Source organism: Felis catus, chromosome B1 (genome assembly GCF_018350175.1).
Source record: "Felis catus isolate Fca126 chromosome B1, F.catus_Fca126_mat1.0, whole genome shotgun sequence".
Classification (NCBI taxonomy): Eukaryota; Metazoa; Chordata; class Mammalia; order Carnivora; family Felidae; genus Felis; species Felis catus.
In genome coordinates, this window is record NC_058371.1 from 103,702,692 (window position 1) to 103,717,966 (window position 15,275).

Consider the following 15,275-nt stretch of genomic DNA (forward strand, 5'->3'; position numbering starts at 1 on the left):
TTCTTTCTCTTAATTCCTTCAATAGCTAATACACTATAGCAGTGCCCTACAATTAGTTCCTTTCAGCAGCCGTTTTCAAACTTGGCTGCCCATTAGAATCACTGGCAAAGCTTTTAAAACATTCTACCTCTCGAGATTGTTTCTCTGGTGTGAAATGAAGGCTGCTCATTAGTACTTCTTAAAAATTCTCTGGAAATTATAATGCGTTCAGAACCACCGAAGACAGACAAGTAAGTCATTGTGACACAGTGATGGGAGTTCTAGAACTAGAAAATTCAGGAGGTGCCACATCCTATCTGGACATGGAGTACACATGACTCTCTCAGAAGAAGTAATTTTTGAGCTGGTTAGGAGGGAAGTACACACTGACAGGTGGAAGAAGCAACAGAAGGCAGGAGAAAGAAGAATTTCTTTTACATAAGGAGGAAAGAATATATGGAAACATGAAAAGTTTGTAATTGCTCAGCTAGGTGAACACATTGGAAAATAATGGGATAAGAGGCTAAAAAAAAAAAAAAAGCAGGGGCTGAACTTGGCATGCTAAGCTATATGTTTAGATTTTATCCTATGAGATTTAACAGGAGATGAATAAGAACATACATGCCTTTTGAATATAGCACCCTGACAAAAATGATGATGGATAAATTGAAAAGCATCTAGAATGACATCAAGGAGGCCAGTCAGGATATTCTTGCAGAAATCCCAGGGCAAGGGAGGGTGGGGAAGAATGGAAAGGAAGGAGTAGTGATGAGGGGGAAGGATGTGACCAATGGTAAAAAAAAAAAATGGGTGAGTGAGTGAGAGGAGTCAAATATATGTTTCAGGTTTTGGCCTTGAACACCTAATATGACAGCATAGCCATTCTTCATGATGGAAACTATGGCATATGAATAAACTTTGAAAAGAAAATTGATGATTTACATTTCCACAAATTGTATTTTAGATATCTTAAAGATACCCAAGTGGAAAGAGAGGTTTAACAAACAGGATCTTGATCTCCAGAAAATTCTAAGCTAAAGAGAAAATATAAAAATCATTTCTGTTTGTGGATGAAATTCCTCAGGAAAGACCATTTAGAGTGAAATGAAAAGAGAACCAAAAACAAAGACCAACAGAACACCAACACTTAGTTGCTTATATGCACACATGTGCACTACTTTTCTGCTGCTAAAAAGTGGGTGCCCAGCCAAAAATTACATTTCCCGGGCACTAAGAGGTGGCTAAGTGACTGGATTTCATTTGCGCAGTATGAGTAGAGAAGTTGTGTGTGTCAGGTCCATAGCAAGGCTTTTAAGAAGAGCGTATTCTTTTTTTGTAGGTGTTTTTTCCCTTCTACCACATTTAAAAGATGATGGAATCCTGAAGGACACCAGAACCATAAAATGAAAGGTCTCCTATTCTCTGAATAGTCACAGAGTACAAAACCTCCCAAAATACCAGCTTCCCACTATTGCATGAGCAGGAATAAACTTCTCTTGTGCTAAGCCACTGGATGACCACAACTGAAACAATGATTCTTTGCACCACATTGCTCATCAGATCTAGTCTCCTCTGCCTACCCTATGCATATGACTCGTATTCTTCCTTTAAAGCCTAGGTCATTTTCTTCCCTTGTCTGACTTCTTTTAACCATGGTCACCTTCAGTAATGGTTTCCTCTTCTGAAATCGTAGCATAATTTTCAACCACTCCCTTGGCAAATAATCATGCTTTTAAACATGTATTATAATTTTATTTGACTTTTCAAGTATTTTTGGTTTATCTGTCTCTGGGAAAGACAATCAGGCTTGCATTCAGTATATTTTTCATATATTTTTTTTCCAAAGAAGGAAAAAGATTTTTTTCTCCATTAAAAAAAGACAATTTCTAAACTAAACTCCAAAATAAAAAGAAAAGGGGGTTTTCTGAATTTCAATGTTGATTGAACAATTATATAAAAGTTATGTGCTTGGCAAAAGAATAAGCCTTTCTGTGTATGTGCTTTGAATAATAAGGATTATATTCTAGAAGAAGAACAAATTATGGAGCCAGCTATATTTCTGTGTTCTTTAATCAGCCATCCCAAGAATTTACCTTTATTCGTAAAATGACCATAGAACCCATCAGATGCATTACAATCCATAGCACTGTTTTTGATTTTGTAACTATCAACTGAAATTAATAGTAATTAATTTACATTGTTTTGTATTATAGATATTTTTTCTTAGCTTACTGTCACTATACTTTTAGGCCAATGAGTTTCATTTTCTTTTTTTAATTTTTTTTTTAACGTTTATTTATTTTTGAGACAGAGAGAGACAGAGCATGAACGGGGGAGGGTCAGACAGAGAGGGAGACACAGAATCCGAAACAGGCTCCAGGCTCTGAGCAGTCAGCACAGAGTCTGATGCGGGGCTCGAACTCACCGCCAGATCCTGACCTGAGCCAAAGTCGGACGCTTAACCGACTGAGCCACCCAGGCGCCCCGAGTTTCATTTTCTGATATGAAATTTATATTACATGCAATATTAACTTTATCTTCCTAAACCTATCAAAACTATGCTTTATGCTATAATACAAAGTATGAGATTTCCCCAGTTCTTGGTTAATGGTTGGAATTGAGTGAATGACAAAGCATTCTGTCCCATTTGGACAGATGGGTGGACGTTTCTATGCCAGGACTCACACACCCTGTAAGCTATCATTTCTGAAAGGCCCTTGGCCTGTTGCCCTACAAGTGTTTTATTCCCAAGTTTGCAGCTAAAATAAATGACTTCACATCTTTATTTCCCATCTATCAACTGCACAGTAGACTTTAAGGCTAATTTGTTACTCTACCCCTTTGGAAAAAGAAAAGGTGATAAATGGTTTAATTAGATTTCTTTTTTAGAAGAAATCATTTCTGCAAACGTGAGGGTGTGGAAATCATGCCTAAGGGACAGAATTAGGAAAAGAAAATATTTTTCTAGAAAAAGTATCAAAGTGTTATGACCATATCCCAAGAATGATGAGACAGAAAGAGTATGTGTTGTTTATGACCACACTGCCTCAAAGGCTCTAATTCCACGACAACCATTTCGGTGAACAAGAATCACGGGTCAGAAGATACTTTCAGAATATTTCACTGCTTTGACTGCAATGTTAAATCTTTATTTGACTTTATTATTTGTCACACAGGAATCTACACTTTAAAAGAAAAATGGCATAACTTTCAAATGGATCTTCCCGCACATATATTTTCCCCAGCAGGGTGCCAGTGTGTTTGTGATCAGTGTAGCACCCCTCACCTGCCTTGTGTTACCACCCCAGCATGAGGAAGCAATGCAGGTTGTGAGGCAGCCAGCTCTCGAATTTCCAGTTTTCCTACCCTCAGCATCTGAAATCCAGTGCTACCTTGTCTAGAAATAATGACTGGGCCCAAGTATTGAAAAACTGACAAAAAAGCATCAGTGATACATACTTTTATTTATAGTTCCTGAGTCATTATCACTTGGAATGATTTGAACACATGGATACCTAAAAGCAGCATCTACATGATGGGGTTCATATTTTAATGTTCGTGAATTCTGAGCCATAATTGCCCCATTTGGTTTCTGGAATTTTAGTTGTTTATCTTCTCAGTATAATAGAGAATTGGGCTTCTATAATCCTAAGAATACAAATCTTTCTTTTAAGAAATCAATGCTTACTTAGATTTGAATAAAATTCATAAGTTTGTAGTAATAGATATCCTAATGTTAATTTTTTTCTGAAAGAAGTAAGGAAGTATTAGAAATAATAAATTGTTAAAATGAACTGTAAATAAATCTCACATCTGGTAAGTGAATATCACTTAAAACCACATTGTAAGTGACTGGTTCATAATTCCAGTCCATTCCATTATAACCACTGGGAAAAATTAATACTCATTAATCATACAATAGGAGAATGTATTCTTAATTTATATTGGTGTTTTTGAAATTTTCAGAATCTGTGGGCCACTCGATGGATGATGATATATACACAGATGACAATTTTAAGTTAAAAGAATACAAGTTCAGTATAATTTTTAACATACGAATTAAATATATTTCAAAAAGAGAAATTAAAAATGGCTTTTTAAAATCATGAGGATGACATTGTTAGGAATCCATCACTAAGATATTTGTTTCAGGCTCAGTATTAAGAACTTTGGACCAAAACTAAGTTCTACATATTCTACATACTAAGGATCAACAAGATATTTTTTTTCTTCCTCTTTATTTCTACCAGTTAGAAAATCCCAAGTCAGGATGGTAGGGCAGGAATGGGATCAAGCATTGAGGGAGAGGGTGTTGAGCATATTGGTTGTGAGATTGGAGCCTGGTTCCACCACTTATGAGCTGTGTGTCCTTGGGTGAGTTTCTTGACCTCTCTGTGCTTGTTTCTTTAGCTCTACAGTGAGGAAAATAATAGTGCCTACATCCCAGGGCTTGGGTGAAAGTTAAAGCAATTAATACAAATAAAGGTATCAGAAGAGTGCTTGGCACATAGAAAATGTTCAGAAAATATTAACTCTTCTCATCTGTTGATTTTGTTAGATGATGACAAAAGTTGAGCCTGTGTACAACAGGGAGGTCACACGAGTGATTTGTAAGCCATGTCCATTCTAATTGGTCAGGCCTGAGCCATAACAGTTGTTGAATATTTTCCAATATCACCTTGGCAAATTCTTATATATTTACATAGGTCATGGATATAAATATCATGTAAAGATGCCTCTCTGAGCACTGCTTTATTAGCAGTCCCATAGATATATAAGCACTTAGAAGCTAAACATTTGTCAATTTCAATATAAAGCAGGCAGATTGATTCCTGATGTACTCGTTTAGTAAATTTTTCTTTGCAAAGTAGCTCTTCCTGTTTACCTAATGAATTTAAATATAGTTTAAAAGTGTATATCCAAAGAAAATTTTCTCCAGAAAGTGAATATAATCATCTATTCAGAAGGGCACCTGGTGGCTCAGTCAGTTAGGCATCTGACTCTCGATCTTGGCTCAGGTCATGATTTCATGGTTCATGAGTTTGAGTCACACACCGGCTAGATTCTTTTTCTCCCTCTCTCCCTGTTCCTCCCCACTCACGCACATGAACTCTCTCTCTCTCTCTCTTTCTCTCTCTATCTCAGGATAAATAAATTAAAAAAAAATAATCTATTCAGAGAAAATTTTACCCCAACCAGTTACCTCACAATTTGTCTTTTAAGGAATTATATTATTTTGAACATTAAAAATCAAATTATTTTATTCCTGAGTGTTTGGTTCAAGCTATTCAAGATAATGAAAGTTTACTTATCTATATCACTGAACAAGCCATTTGAATTAAAAAAATATATTTCCTGGAATTATAGGATGTAAAGGAAATTTTTTTCAATTAATTGTTTGGAAAATTCATGATTGTAACAGAAGGGAATTTCTGTTAACAGATCTATTAAGATAATTCAGGGGCACCTGGGTGGCTCATAGGTTAAGCAACCAACTTCGGCTCAGGTCATGATCTCATGAATTTGAGCCTCACATCAGGCTCTGTGCTGACAGCTCAGAGCCTGGAATCTGCTTTGGATTCTGTGTCTCCTTCTCTCTCTGCTCTTCTCCTGCCTCTGCTCTGTTTCTCTCTGTCTCTCAAAAATAAAAAACATTAAAAAAAAAGATAATTTAGCATATTAGTATGGAATTACTAATAATATAAAACTTGGCCTGGGCACTCATCATAAGCATACATATGTGTTAATGTATTTAATTTTCACAGTAACTCATTAGCACAGGTACTAAGATACTGCTCATTCGCAAGTGAACAGAGCCATGGAGAGGAAGAGTGATTTGCTCCCAACTAGTAACAGAGCCAGTGTTAAAACACAAGCAAGTTTGACTCCAGAGATAATGCTTTTAAATACCACAATAAACAATCTTTTAACACAGAAATGACTATCTTCAACATCGATTCTTAGTGAAAGCTCTTAACAAAATATGAATAGATGAATACATTTACATCTTTGTATGCATATGTGTGAGCATATAAATCATAGAACATAAAGGAGATACAATATTCACATTAAAGTCCAGAAAAATGTAATTTAATATTTGTTCTGCGTAAAATGGGAAAATAGTTACATTAATCCTCATTTGCAAATAATATCTTTGTTTATTTAGAAAGAAAACAAACTAAAAGGCCATTTTACAGGACTATTCAGGCAGGTAGGCAGGATTCTAAGATGGCTTTGGCACACACACCCTATATAATCCTCTCCTCTTGAGTTTGAGGGACTATATGAATGAAATGTGCAATCAGTCATGAATTAGTGACTTTCTGTTAATCAAAAGGGAGATTATTCTGGGCAGGCCAAATTTAATCAAAGGCACTTTTATTTATTTATTTATGTATTTATTTATTTATTTATTTTACATGTATTTATTTCAAGAGAGACAGAGACAGCATGAGTATGGGCAGGGCAGAGACAGAGGGAGAAAGAGAAAGAATCCCAAGCAGGCTCCAAGCTGTCAGTGCAGAGCACTGTGGCTTGAACCCACAAAACTACAAGATCATGACCAGAGCCTGATGCTTATCTGACTAACCCATGCATGTGTCCCAAAGGCACCTTTAATAGAAGGAGACACGTCAGAGAGAACCACCCCTTCAGGCCTGGAAGAAAGCAAGCAACCATGTTGTGAACTTTTTCCGGGGGCCATGTGGCAAGGACAACATTTGCATATTGTTTTCCTCGCCCCTGCCTTGGACACATGGCCCTCAATGGAAGGATAGGTAAGAGTCCCATAGCAGAGATAGTAAAGGGGTCTCATTCGTGCAAAGAATGATTGCCCCTCATCTGGGATAGTTTAAGAAACACAGAGGAGACCACAGATTACCGCATGGGAGGCAACAGAGAACGTGGTTGAAAGGGCCCACTGACATTGCAGAATAACAGTGTGAAAGCCATAGGATGCAGGTTCTAAGGAACCTACAGAGGTGAGGTAGTGATGGGGGCAAACACAGGGGAAGGGACATCTGCAGCCACCCCCACCTCAGAGCAGGTGCTATAGATCAGACGCACTCATAACATAACTGGGCTAAAGCTGGGCTAAAGCTGGGCTAAAGTGCATCTTGTTAGTAAACTATTGGTATCCCGGAGGCAAAACTCATCCTTTTTCTAACTGAATCAGTATGTCAGCACTATTCTGATAGTCCAATCTTAAATAATCTCATGAAAGGAATATCATGCAGGCCGATAAGAGCTGTTCTAGTTAGAAGAACATACCCAGTTCTTTGTTTCCAAAACTGAAGAAGTAATGAGTTTAATAATGATCTCCTCTGCTAATTTTAGAGAATTTCACGATATTGCAATACAATATTAAAGTTTTAACACCTTAACATGGGCATTTTTTGAATGCATGAATAGTTATATTGATAGGTTCTCTTTTAGATTAGCATAATAAGTGCAACAATGAGAGGAAACATTTAAAATGGGATGAGACTAATCAAAATTGCATCTTTCCAATGGCGTGGCATAATTGCCGTGTTCTTTGAGATGGTAAGGAAATTGCTAACAAGGAATAAAGACAAGATTTTGGCTGTGCCAGTCATTAAGTTCTTGACCTTTCAAAATTTGAAATCCTGGGTGAAGGTGACTGCATATGGCTTCCAAGGCAATCTAAGAGTAACTTTAATAACTAAGCAGGAAAATGCAGACTAGATATACATATTGCTCTTCTCTGATTGGCTCTAACAGGGATAGACTGGAGATTGCAAATCCAGTCTCTAAATTTAGAGTAAATTAACAAAAAAATTCATGTTTCCATTTCAGTCAAGCAAACCGTTGTATGAAACTAATTGGTAACAGATGCTATTAGCTGCAAAAAATAAATAAATAAAATAAAAAAAAATAACTGGATTCGATGAGAATCTAATCATTCAAATAACAGTCCAAGTAGAATCAGACCCTCATAGGTGCATGTGGAAAACATTTTTGTGCATTTGATGCACCTCCATCCAGTACGTTCTGCCTTCTTCCACAGCTACTGATGAGATTTTGCAGTGGTGGTGGGGTTCAGAGCTGAGGACGAAGAAAGGATTCTTAAGGCATCTTCAGTGCAAAAAATGTGATTTTATTAAAGCACAGGGACAGGAAGCTTGGGCAGGAAGAGCTACCCTGGGACAGTGAGGAGAGACTGGTTATATACTATAGAGTTGGGGCAGGTAAAGTCCAGGGGTTTCTGATGGGATTTTCATATGCAAAAGAAGACTCACAGGATACTGGAGGCCGAGCTACTGTGAAGCTAATGTTGTTTTTCCCTCTAGCAAAACATTAACATTACAGTAGGGAGTTCCTGGAAAAATGTTCTACTCTGTCTGCCTCAAGTATTTGTCAATGGGCTGCAAGTTATAAGGAAATTTAATTTTATCCACCGTTTCCTACTGCCTTTGTTTCCCACATCAGTTACCCCAACCTCTTGTGTCCTCAGGGTGAATACTGAGAATCCAGAATGCTCAGGTCTCAGAGTGACTACCACATATACAGTTAACAAATTTCTTTCACCTTAACCAGAAAGTATATGGAACTTACTTTACTTCCAAAAGCTTTTAATAAAACGTTGTTGTTGTTGTTGTTGTTGTTGTTGTTGTTATTGTACCCAATTTGGATTCGTGGAAAATTTTAATAGTTTCCAGGTATATCAGAGACACTTAAATGTCATCATCCAAATTCCATAAAACATATTTGAATGAGATCAGGTTGTCTTAGTTAAGGATTTTATTCCATTAATAAAATTAGGGAAATAGGAAACCAGGACTTTGGGCCAGAGAGAAACACACCAGTAGTGTATGATGACTTTTGTGGGTTGATGGTGGGTTCGGAGCTGATGGCCAAGAAAGAATTCTTAAAGACGTCTTTGGTGCAAAAAGGTGACTTTATGAAATAAAGCAAAGGGACAGGACCCGTGGGCAGAAAGCTATGCTGGGGTTGTGAAGAGAGACTGGTTATACACTATGGGGCTGGAGGAGGTAAAGTCAAGAGGAAGTTTCTTAAAGGGATGTCCATACACTAAAGACTCACAGATTACTGGAGGCCTAGCTATTTTCAAACTAATGTTGTTTTTTTCTCTAGCAAAGTGTTAACATTAAGACAGTAGGGAGTTCCTAAGGAAATGTATTTGCCTCAAGAATTTGCCAGTGGGCTGCAGGTTATAAGGAAATTTAATTTTACTTGCCATTTTCTTCTTGCCTTTGTTCCCCATATCACTAAGGAGGAGAAGGTGATGTTGGGGCTCCAGGAAACTGAGTCTACAGGTTTCTGAAGATTAGGTTATTGATAAGATTGCTTTTTTCTTATAATTTACTAAGATATTTGTATACTGATGGAGACTCATGCCCTGAATGACTGTGATCTCTATTGTTAACCATTTGTTTTCTTTCCTTTGTTTTTGGGCAGCCAAGAGTGCCTGAGGAATATCACATATATCCCACCTGGGGTGGGGTGGGGGGAAGGGGGGGAAGTGCTAGCTTGTACTCTGCCCTCAGTCTTCCTTATTCTCCCTCATCAGTATATGTCTTAATTCAAGTAAATGATAACTTAATAAAACCAGTTCTCTTAGCACTTAATGCCACCTTAAAGGTATGTCTGGAATATACAGGCAATGCCATTGTATAACCATCACCAATTTTGTCTGAGAGTCCTACTTGTTGTGCATCCCAGCTAACATTGGATGTTGTCAGGTTTGTTTTGTTTTGTTTTGTTTTACTTTTAGCCTTTCTAGTAGGTATGAAGTGGTATGTTACTGGACTTTTAATTCACATTTTCTTGATCTGCAATGATATTGAGTATTCTTTCCATGTGATTTCGTTTTATAATATTTTAGTTATGTTTGCCCTTTCCCCTCGGCTACATTGTGAGTTGCTAGAAGATAAGAACATAATCACTGTTGATTTATTTTGAGGAAAAAAATTATCTTCACATATAACCTTCTATCCTATTCGCCTCATATATCATACCTTTCTTAGCTGTTCTTTTCTTTACATTTCATAGTCTTCCCCCTCCAGGATTCTTTGATAGGAAGTAAGAGAACTGTTGAACGTGGGTAGTAAATTGCTATTTGCAACATTCATAATCTTCTCTCATTTACTTCTACTTCCAGGTTTTACTTAACAAACAAAACAGTGGTTAATTACCTGTTGGAGCAATAAAATGCATTTATAGGCCTTGTGAGGTTTAGGCAATTTATTTAAATAATGTAAAAATATTTAATTTTATGATTGATTTTGATAAGCTACCAGAAAATACTTTATCTAAAACTCAGAAATTTTTCTATTTCTGCTTTTCTATCTTCTTCCACTATTATATATATTGATATTGTAATTTCAATATGTTTGCAACAAAAATAAAGACCTTTGTGATGTAACTATGTCTTTAACCCTCCATACCTTTGTGACACAACAGGCAAAAATAGAGGTGATGCAATCTTATTTGCAAAAGAGTCGAATATTTTAAAATGTTGCTTTTGCACTTGGACATTCAAAAAACTGTTTTCTCAACAATCTATAGAAACTAATGGTTTTAATCCTAAAATGTTAGAGTTACTTCTTACTAGGCCTTTGTATACACCAAATGAATTGTTGGGCTTTTAAAGAGGTGATATTTACCCTAAATGTTATGAGGATTAGAGCTGGTAAAGAGCTTTGATCTCCCCAACCAAACACAGAAATGCTAAGTAGCATTGGTAAATCACTCAGCCCAGAGGAAGCAGAAACAATTACACCCTAGAAGTCCATTTGGAATGCTGCTAATGCCACCTCATGTTTCATCTGTTGCCCTGGAATTCTTTTGTTTTTGCTTAAAAATTCCTCAGCATTACAATGCTTTCAAACTTAAACCACAGCATGGCATGTTAATATAGTCTTATTCTTCACCGTTTATTAATTCTTCCTTCATTCCACACAGTTGTAAAAAATTCAACTTTGATAGTAGGTAAAATTCGGGGGTGTATGTTTCTTTACCAGTGAGGGGGGAAAAACAAACAAGCAACAAACAAAGAAGGGAAGCAGCAGTCAGTGTCTGTGGCTGCTCAGAATCAGGGTTGTAAGTGCATTACTTTTCACACATTGATCTCCACTAATCCTGAGGTCATGATTATCCCAGTGTTTGCTAATAACTCACCAAGGTTCAGAACTTGATTGCGGCCAGACCAGAGATTTAAGTGTTGGAGCAAGTCTTCACAACCAAGGCTTGCCATCCCAGAACCACAGATCTTTCTCCTGTGTAACATACCTGCCAAAGAGCTATCAACTTTTCCTCAGGTTAGCTTAATGATATTGAATTCTTTTCTCCTCATAATCCTACCAAAGGGAAGGTCAATCCCAAAATAGTTTAGAGCTATTTTTTATGCTATAACACATGCCAGGGCTATAGGCTTATTAAGGAATTTATTCCATTACCATGAAAAAACCAATTCATTCTATAAGTTGCCTTTAGTCAGTTATGTGGATCAAACCATACGTGAACAACTAGGTGAATGTTTGACAGCACTCCGTGATCCTGGCAAAACTTCTTTTGAGTTGTCTGCTTTTCTCCCCTCCCAAACAAGAAGTTTTCAAACACGTAGAAGTCATAAGAAAAAAGTTATTTACACATGTTTCTTTCCTCCCACCCTGCAAACAATTGTAGGTACTCAGAAGTATTGTTGACAAACCGTATTTTGAAAGTACATCATTCCAATGGACTTTTCCAAACATTTATTTTGTGTAATATGCAATACTAACATTAATCATGAAAAGTGGATAAAATTTCTGGTGTTAAAAATACACATGAGATGATTATGAGAACAAAATAAATAGTATATAGATTCTTCATGCCATCACACATCTTCAGTTCGTAAAGCAACTTTAGATATTGTCTAGCTCAATTCCTTCATTTCATCAAGCAAAGAGATAAAATGACTAAGCCATTTAACCAGTTTGGGAAAAAATATATGACTTTTAAAAATAAACTCTGTTATGGAGTAAATGTTTATGTATCCTCCAAATTTATGTTAAAACTCTAACCCCCCAATATGACTGTATTTGGAGATAGGGCCTTTATGGAAATAAGGTTAAATGAAGGCATAAGGACGGGCCACTGATTCAGTAGGACTAGTCTCCTTACAGGAAGACACCAGAGAGGTTGCTCTCTGTGCCTCTGTGCATGCACCAAGGAAAGGCCACATGAGGAGAGAGAAGGTGGCTGGTCTCACTCTCTGAGGGGACATGTCTCACCAGACACCAGACATCCTGCTGGCACCTTGATCTTTGCTTTCTAGTGTCCAGAACTACGAGAAAATAAATTTCTATTGTTCAAGCCACCTAGTCTATGGTATTTTGTTATGGCAGTCTGAGCAGACTAATATAAATTCCTTATAAAAGGTTTTTACAAACATCTTTCAGTCTTAATTAATTTTAAATTATAGAAAAATTGCAGTGCATTGACAAAAACTTAATTGCTCTAGTTTATAAAGATTAGTAAGATGTCTTGGGGGAGAAAGGTATCCCCCATGACATGTTTCCCCTTCTTCCTCTGGTAACAAAACCCCTCAATTCTAGTAGCTGTATACCTATCCTGAATAAAGCCTATACTTTCAAAAATTCCTTGCAGCTAAGTGAGACCCAAAAATTCTGCCAGTGGACCCTGAGTGGAGGTGAAGTGTCCAATTTTTATATCTTGTCCTTAAAGGAAGGAGACACGCTCTCTACCGCTCCTTCGACTGTATGCTGGCAGAATGCAGGAGTGGAGGCAGGAGCTATAGAAGCCATGCTGCACATGGCATGAAAAGAGGGTGGTGTTGAGGAAGGCGGGCAAAGCAACATGTTAGAACACAGATGATTATGAGAGCTATCACATCTGTACTGGACTATGTATCCAGACTTTTGGAAGAGAGAGAAACAGATTTCTACCTTGTTTAAACTGTTAGGAACCAAGCTCCTAGGCCCTATGAAATGAGAGTTGGCGCAAAGAACCACACGGCACTCCGACGTCGGCAGAGAGTCTTTACTGGTGCACCAGGGCTCCCCAGTGTTAGAAAGCGGGAGAGCCTCGAAAAGCGGGGTTACAGGTCTTTTATAGCATTTGGGCTACATTTGCATACAGGTTGGCGATAGGCTCTCTTTTCGGTGGTGGCTAGGGGTGGGGGTAATTTTGTCCTGGGGACACTTGGGAAATGCAGTTTCTTTCGGCTGATGCAACTCGGCTGATACAACTTGGGGCCCGGGTTGCGAAGCGGCTGGGGGCTTTCCGGCTAGGGTGGGGTGCGTAAGCAGTTTTACAGAAGTGGAATGGAGGCGGTTATTTTTGTAGCAACCTGTCTTGTGGTGGGAAAGGTGGGGGCTGCGACTTCTCAAAACCACTGTAGACCAAGCATTCGTAAGTACATGTCAGACACTGGGGGAAAAAAAAACTATCAAACATTCCAGTCTTAGTCTCACAATTTTTCTGGTTCCACTGAACTTTTAATATGAAAATGAAAATATGATGAGTATTAAAATACTTCAACACATTTCGAATGATAAATGTTTTTATTTATAAGCTAATAAAATGTATTTTTCTTAGTTCTGATATCCACATAATACAGCTACATGTAGAATAAAAAATAAAAGGCAGAGGATTTGTTTGTTCTTTATTAAAAGAACTGGCATGCATTTCGTTTCTTATAAAACTATATGCCTTTCAAAATCTATGCCTATTGGGAATACATTTTAAATCAATGCCAGGTTTGCCCTTTTGCCTACAAGAAAAAAAAAATCTTATAGCAGTAATGACATCACTTCCCTGTTGCTGAAAAACTGCTTCAAATTTGGTAGTAAATGCTGCAAACTCATTTGTTACCCTTTGTTCACAGAAGCAGAAGTGACGAAATTATCCTTGCAAATTGCTTTGATAAATGTTATCCCTTCGGGATTAAACATTCCTGAACCCTTTCTGCTTTGCTGATCTCTTTCATGCCATCCTTTTGACAAAAACTACATTCACAATTGTGTGTTTGTGTTTTTGTTGTTGTTGTTGTTTTCCCACTGTTTGGAACTTCTGTTAAATTTTCTGGTTACTTGCCAAATATACTCCACTGCTTAGGACTTTGTCTTTCATTCTGTAAAGAATAATAACTATTAATGTAGATGAAGAACATAGCACTATTTTAAAATGGCATGGAGAATACATAGTAACTGTGCCTAAGTATTTTATTAGTTTTTTAATGCCATCACTCTTGTAAACAATTTTTGCTTTTCAAATGGATTTCCTTTAAACAAGAAAAAATCGACCATTGCTATGTTTTAAAAGAAGCTTAAGAGTTTAAATATTTATAATCCGGGGTTTGGGTTGAATTGTTAATACATGATAAATCACATTCTTCCTCCTGGTTTCTGGTGAAGAGGGCAAGGCATGAGTCAACATATTGAGATGATTCTGGATATAATTCTGTAATCTGCAAGATGAGTATTGAACGTGTATCTCTTAGCCCTGTCTTTGCTCATTTTTTAAAACTCAGGCATGTTTTGTTCTTTATTTTAAACCTATTAGTAGACAAAATCTCTCAATATATTTTGATTATTAGGTGTTTTTTTTTTCCCAAATTACTGAATAGTAGAATTTGCATTATGTTTATAAATCAATAGAACTGGACCTTATTCGGGCATGGATTTAAAAACAAATGTTCCAAGAATATTCCAGAATAAAAATGTAACACTATGAATAGATCCTCGGGCTCAAGAGATACACCCAAAGCAAATTAAGGCTGCAGATAGAACAACCCAAGTGGGATAGAAGAAACATTTATTTTCCTGAACATTCATTATTTAAGGCTTTTTCTGCCTATTGTTTCTCACAATTTGATCTGTATGAAGCCAACATTTATCCTGATCCCTCCCTTCCAACACTCACTTTTAAACCTCCCTATTTTCATCTACAATAAACAACTTATACCTAATTATGTTTAAATATTTTCAGGGGGCATCTGCAAATGTGTTTTGGTTAGCCAGTGCCTGCTTCACATTAGTGATGGGAACAGTTCTTTCATATATTTGTTATGTTATAAAGCCCAGATGAATGTACATTTTGCCTCCATGTATAATCCTTTGAAGGCCATTTTGAGGATTTTTACTAGTACCTTAAATGTAACGAATTGTGTACATTATGCTTTGATGTATGGGACTCATGGAAAATGGGTCTAATAGCATATAGACTCATACTTCCCTGCACAACAGATGAAACAGTTTTGGAAAGGGAAAAAGTATGTATTATTTTTTTACTCAGTTTAGTTCTTTAGCCCA

At 36.9% G+C, this 15,275-nt stretch overlaps 1 long non-coding RNA gene across 1 annotated transcript; it reads left to right on the forward strand.

The window, feature by feature from the left end:
- Nucleotides 1–290: 290 nt before the first annotated feature.
- On the forward strand, nucleotides 291–1,493 carry LOC123385229. The gene is made up of 2 exons (XR_006597424.1): nucleotides 291–470; nucleotides 1,319–1,493. It is a non-coding gene; the product is annotated as an uncharacterized LOC123385229 (long non-coding RNA).
- The last annotated feature ends 13,782 nt before the right edge of the window (nucleotides 1,494–15,275 follow it).